The sequence below is a fragment of the Salmo trutta genome, chromosome 6 (assembly GCF_901001165.1).
Source record: "Salmo trutta chromosome 6, fSalTru1.1, whole genome shotgun sequence".
NCBI lineage: Eukaryota > Metazoa > Chordata > Actinopteri > Salmoniformes > Salmonidae > Salmo > Salmo trutta.
The window spans coordinates 54261805-54267804 of record NC_042962.1 but is presented as its reverse complement, the minus strand read 5'-3'; the positions used below and the strand labels follow the sequence as shown (position 1 = coordinate 54267804).

The 6000-nt window shown below is 44.6% G+C and overlaps 1 protein-coding gene across 21 annotated transcripts in view; it reads left to right on the top strand.

Annotated features, from left to right (window-relative positions):
- The first annotated feature begins 376 nt into the window (after positions 1 to 376).
- The window catches only part of LOC115196316 (poly(rC)-binding protein 3), a 44733-nt gene continuing 39109 nt past the window's right edge, over positions 377 to 6000 (top strand). For 8 of the 21 annotated variants that reach the window (XM_029757032.1, XM_029757031.1, XM_029757023.1 and 5 more), the window contains exon 1: positions 381 to 661. The gene's annotated coding sequence lies outside the window, so the exon portion shown is untranslated. Of the gene's footprint in view, positions 662 to 2288; positions 2400 to 6000 lie in introns of those variants that run through there. The other 13 variants (XM_029757025.1, XM_029757015.1, XM_029757027.1 and 10 more) reach the window with 5 other exon arrangements.

Here is a 6000-nt window from a genome sequence, read left to right as displayed (position 1 = left end):
CTGTAGCATGCAGTACAACACCTGACTGGATCTCAGCTAGTGTTGTAGGGGAGCATGCTGCCTATTGTGTTATCACACTGGTTTAGGTGCATCAGAATCTAATCACTCTAATGTGTCCCAGGTCGGGGTCTTAAATCACTTACACGGGCTAAGTGCACCTTCCTAAATCTGTCATTAAGAGAGAGGGAGGTTCTAAGAGTCCAAAGGCAATATCTCTGATTGGCTGGATGAGTCATTGCACTTATTGGCCCTGCGTTCAACGTCTCTCATTGGTCATGCAGTTTTACAGCTGCCTCTCATTGGGCCAGTAGGAGAGAGTGGGCCGGGTCTTACTCTTGCTCTCTGTGTTTGAGTGTCTGTGGATGGGTAAGACACTCTCTCTGCCATCCTGGGAGTAACTGCTTGTGTTAGTTCCTGTCTGTAGGCTGTGTGAGTGTGTGTTTGGGTGTGTGTGTGAGAGAGAGAAAGGGAGAGAGTAGCGTTTACGTTTCACCTCCCTGTCTCCCTGTTCCCTGTCCTTCCTCTCCTCTCTACTCCTCCCTCGTTCCCTCTCTTGGACTAACCCATTGGGACCTACCCAGACCCCTTCGCTGCCTGGACCCTCTACTCTCCATCCCTTTGACTCTCCTCATCTCTCCATCCCTCCCTCTCCCAGGTCAAGGTAAGCACCACTCTTTCCTATTCAGAAAGGGACTTTAACTAGCTTCCTCTAATTTCCGACGTCTGATGAATTACAACCCTGGATAAGTTTACACCACATTGCTGTTTTCTAATCAAGTGCTGTCAGGTCAGAGATATTCAAGACAGTTGGCGTTGCATACAGCCAGTGATCCTGAGGAGCTCGCTTCCCTTTTCCTCCTTGGCTGCTGTTCAGAGACGCCTGCTTGCCTGGCCCTTCTTCCTCCATGCAGGCCATGGCTCTGCTGAGTCTGCTCAGAGGGAGAGAAAGAAGCAGGGGATTAAAATCAGCCAGCAAGGCCACATGGATTTCATCTACCCAGACTAAGCTCAGTCTAAAAGAGCTCCCTTATCTCTCTCCTCTTTTTTGGTCTTTGAAACATCGGTATCCTGTCACCTCATTTGAAAGTTTTAAATAAAAAGTGAATTCATGCTTGGGTGCAGTGGTGGTTGTTTGTACCAGGCTGACTCGTGTTTTGTTGTTCTTTTAGGCTGTTGTTGTCATAGGCTTTGACCTAATTAGCCCACAGATGCTCCAACAGTAGGTACAAAACAGTATCCCTATTTCCCCTCTTAGAAATGCATTGTCTCCTGTACTGTGGAGGTTGTGGGAGCACCATTAGCTAGCAAATGGAATTATGTTGCACACAGGATAATTGCCTTACCAGATAGTGTAATTACCTGCCAAATTGAATCAAAGCCATGGCCTCACTGCATTCCCAACTGTAAACAGGGTTTAGAGGGAAGGCATGCTGACTGGTACTGAGGATGGACAGGATGTGCTCTGCTGGCTGTCTGGTTGGACTTCCTGTTTTGAATCTAGTTTGGAGGGAGGGCTGAGTGTGTTTATGTAGTCCCTCAAATAAATATTGTTCTGTATACGTACGACTGTGCTTTTACTAGCCAGTTAGAACTGGCACATTGTAACTACTGTGACCTGCATGTGATACCGGTTTGTTGGGGTCATCTCGACCAATTTCAAACATATATCAACTGGTGGGGATTGTACAAATATTGTCATGGCATCTTGTTTTATTAGATGCTAGAAACAAACAGAGTCAAATAAATGTTGACATTTTTTTTCCTTACAAGCTTCACACGTCTTTGTTAACAATCCAACGACTGTTGTTAGGAGTAAGAACACAAGGATGCGGTCTCTATGGCTTGAAAAGTCGAGAGACGAAACGGTTCGCCATAGTGCTATTAACGTTGTATTCTTGACTTCTCAGCAACCCTCTGTCTGTACAGTAGGACACTCTGCTGCAGAGTTCAAAAGACATTAAAGATCCAGAACCTATCTTATTGTTCCATGGTCAACCTCTCTCAAATAGGATGGATTCATGTTTTTTAACGAGTGTGGGAAATGCAGCTCAATAATGTGACATTTATTGAAATCATAAGAATAGTTCAATTGTCATAATAACTCTGTGAAGTGTGCACGTTATTGCAGTGGAGCCGTATTATGTTGTAATCTATGTTCAGTATCTGCTCTATGCATCCATAGTACTGTAGCTCTGAAGCATACCTGCTGTGTACATGCCTCAGGTTTTTGGCAGTTCCGTTTACTCCCATATGGCTCTACAACAAGGAGCTGACATGAGCTGTTTTTATCAGGTGTAAGGAGGAAAACTGATGGTGATGGCTTAGAGAACTCAGGGCCCCAAATGGAACAGAAAACGCAGCCGTATGGAATTTGGAGGACATTTTGACAGATTTGACGTGTAAGTGTTTGTGTGTGTGTGTGTGTGTGTGTGTGTGTGTGTGTGTGTGTGTGTGTGTGTGTGTGTGTGTGTGTGTGTGTGTGTGCTAGCACCTTCTTGTGTAAAGTAGGATGGCATGTTGATCAATGTGTATTGTCCTGTCAACAACAAGGAAGGAAGGACTTTACTTACCCATTGATGGACGTTAGGGATGATACTGTAGCTTCTCATTACCACACCTCTGTGTTCAATAGGCTCATTAGGCTGTATTCTATCCTAAGTCCTCCTGCACCCCTTTGCACCATAACTCATAACAGGATGTAGTGTAAGTGATACTCAGGCCTGAGAGAGAAACCTGAGTCCTCTCTCTGTTCACTGGCCACACAGAGGAGAGTTATGGCCTGGGAAATATAGATATTTTTGTCTCAGAGAAAAACAATCTCTCTCTCTCTCTCTCTCTCTCTCTCCTTCCCTCCATAAGCTGGTTTGACAACCATTAGTCAGTTTTATGATGTTGACGGGAGGATTATAGACTGCTCACTGTGAGCTCACTGTTTCCTTTAGACACATTTCCTCTTAAGCGTCTGCAGGTGCAGCACACGGAGTTGAAAGAGCAAGTGATGATTGTCAATGCAGCTTCTTACAGTAAGCCGAGCCACTCTTCCTGATCTCTCTCTCTCTTTGGGAAGGAGGGGGGTAAGGATGAGTACGAAGCACAGAATACTCAGGGGACGAGGATGTGTAAAATAGAATTTGTCTTCATCTGATCCGTGATGCTGTTTTGTCATGTGTCTATGCAAGCATTGTCTGTCCCTGTTTGGTACACAAGCATTTCTGGAGAGAATGGATTGTCTGGCCGTCTCGGTTGACACGCACATGGCAAAGTCGTTGTTGAAACAACCTTGTGCAAACCATCTGCACTTCCAGGTTAGCTACAGTAGATATTAACTATACACACATATAGATGTAGAACAGGATCAGAGACGAAGGCAGACATCTCAGCACTCTCTTTGAGCTGGTGTAATTCTGACTGTATTATAGAATTAGCTGAGTAGACTGGAACAGGGCATTCGCCTCAGACTGACATGGAAATCATGTTATTCACACTATTAAGTCTTATGGAACTCAATCTCATTTCAAAGCATCGCATTTTGGTTGATACCGCAGCACTTGTGACTGTTGTTGTCAGAAAGCCCTGGAGGTTTAACAGGGTCAAGTTATACCGCAGCCCTTGTGACTGTTGTTGTCAGAAAGCCCTGGAGGTTTAACAGAGTCAAGTTATACTGCAGCCCTTATGACTGTTGTTGTCAGAAAGCCCTGGAGGTTTAACAGAGTCAAGTTATACTGCAGCCCTTATGACTGTTGTTGTCAGAAAGCCCTGCAGGTTTAACAGAGTCAAGTTATACCGCAGCCCTTATGACTGTTGTTGTCAGAAAGCCCTGGAGGTTTAACAGAGTCAAGTTATACTGCAGCCCTTATGACTGTTGTTGTCAGAAAGCCCTGCAGGTTTAACAGAGTCAAGTTATACCGCAGCCCTTATGACTGTTGTTGTCAGAAAGCCCTGCAGGTTTAACAGGGTCACGTTATACTGCAGCCCTTATGACTGTTGTTGTCAGAAAGCCCTGCAGGTTTAACAGGGTCAAGTTATACTGCAGCCCTTATGACTGTTGTTGTCAGAAAGCCCTGCAGGTTTAACAGGGTCAAGTTATACTGCAGCCCTTATGACGGTTGTTGTCAGAAAGCCCTGCAGGTTTAACAGGGTCAAGTTATACTGCAGCCCTTATGACTGTTGTTGTCAGAAAGCCCTGCAGGTTTAACAGGGTCAAGTTATACCGCAGCCCTTATGACTGTTGTTATCAGAAAGCCCTGGAGGTTTAACAGAGTCAAGTTATACCGCAGCCCTTATGACTGTTGTTGTCAGAAAGCCCTGGAGGTTTAACAGAGTCAAGTTATACCGCAGCCCTTATGACTGTTGTTATCAGAAAGCCCTGGAGGTTTAACAGAGTCAAGTTATACCGCAGCCCTTATGACTGTTGTTATCAGAAAGCCCTGGAGGTTTAACAGAGTCAAGTTATACCGCAGCCCTTATGACTGTTGTTATCAGAAAGCCCTGGAGGTTTAACAGAGTCAAGTTATACCGCAGCCCTTATGACTGTTGTTATCAGAAAGCCCTGGAGGTTTAACAGAGTCAAGTTATACCGCAGCCCTTATGACTGTTGTTATCAGAAAGCCCTGGAGTTTTAACAGAGTCAAGTTATACTGCAGCCCTTATGACTGTTGTTATCAGAAAGCCCTGGAGGTTTAACAGAGTCAAGTTATACTGCAGCCCTTATGACTGTTGTTATCAGAAAGCCCTGGAGGTTTAACAGAGTCAAGTTATACTGCAGCCCTTATGACTGTTGTTATCAGAAAGCCCTGGAGGTTTAACAGGGTCACGTTATACTGCAGCCCTTATGACTGTTGTTGTCAGAAAGCCCTGCAGGTTTAACAGGGTCACGTTATACTGCAGCCCTTATGACTGTTGTTGTCAGAAAGCCCTGCAGGTTTAACAGAGTCAAGTTATACTGCAGCCCTTATGACTGTTGTTATCAGAAAGCCCTGGAGGTTTAATAGAGTCAAGTTATACTGCAGCCCTTATGACTGTTGTTATCAGAAAGCCCTGGAGGTTTAACAGAGTCAAGTTATACCGCAGCCCTTATGACTGTTGTTATCAGAAAGCCCTGGAGGTTTAACAGAGTCAAGTTATACCGCAGCCCTTATGACTGTTGTTATCAGAAAGCCCTGGAGGTTTAATAGAGTCAAGTTATACTGCAGCCCTTATGACTGTTGTTATCAGAAAGCCCTGGAGGTTTAACAGAGTCAAGTTATACTGCAGCCCTTATGACTGTTGTTATCAGAAAGCCCTGGAGGTTTAACAGAGTCAAGTTATACTGCAGCCCTTATGACTGTTGTTATCAGAAAGCCCTGGAGGTTTAACAGAGTCAAGTTATACTGCAGCCCTTATGACTGTTGTTATCAGAAAGCCCTGGAGGTTTAACAGAGTCAAGTTATACTGCAGCCCTTATGACTGTTGTTATCAGAAAGCCCTGGAGTTTTAACAGAGTCAAGTTATACTGCAGCCCTTATGACTGTTGTTATCAGAAAGCCCTGGAGGTTTAACAGGGTCAAGTTATACTGCAGCCCTTATGACTGTTGTTATCAGAAAGCCCTGGAGGTTTAACAGAGTCAAGTTATACTGCAGCCCTTATGACTGTGTGGTTAACAGGGTAAAGTTATACTGCAGCCCTTATGACTGTGTGGTTAACAGGGTAAAGTTATACTGCAGCCCTTATGACTGTGTGGTTAACAGGGTAAAGTTATACTGCAGCCCTTATGACTGTGTGGTTAACAGGGTAAAGTTATACTGCAGCCCTTATGACTGTGTGGTTAACAGGGTAAAGTTATACTGCAGCCCTTATGACTGTGTGGTTAACAGGGTAAAGTTATACTGCAGCCCTTATGACTGTGTGGTTAACAGGGTAAAGTTATACTGCAGCCCTTATGACTGTGTGGTTAACAGGGTAAAGTTATACTGCAGCCCTTATGACTGTGTGGTTAACAGGGTAAAGTTATACCGCAGCCC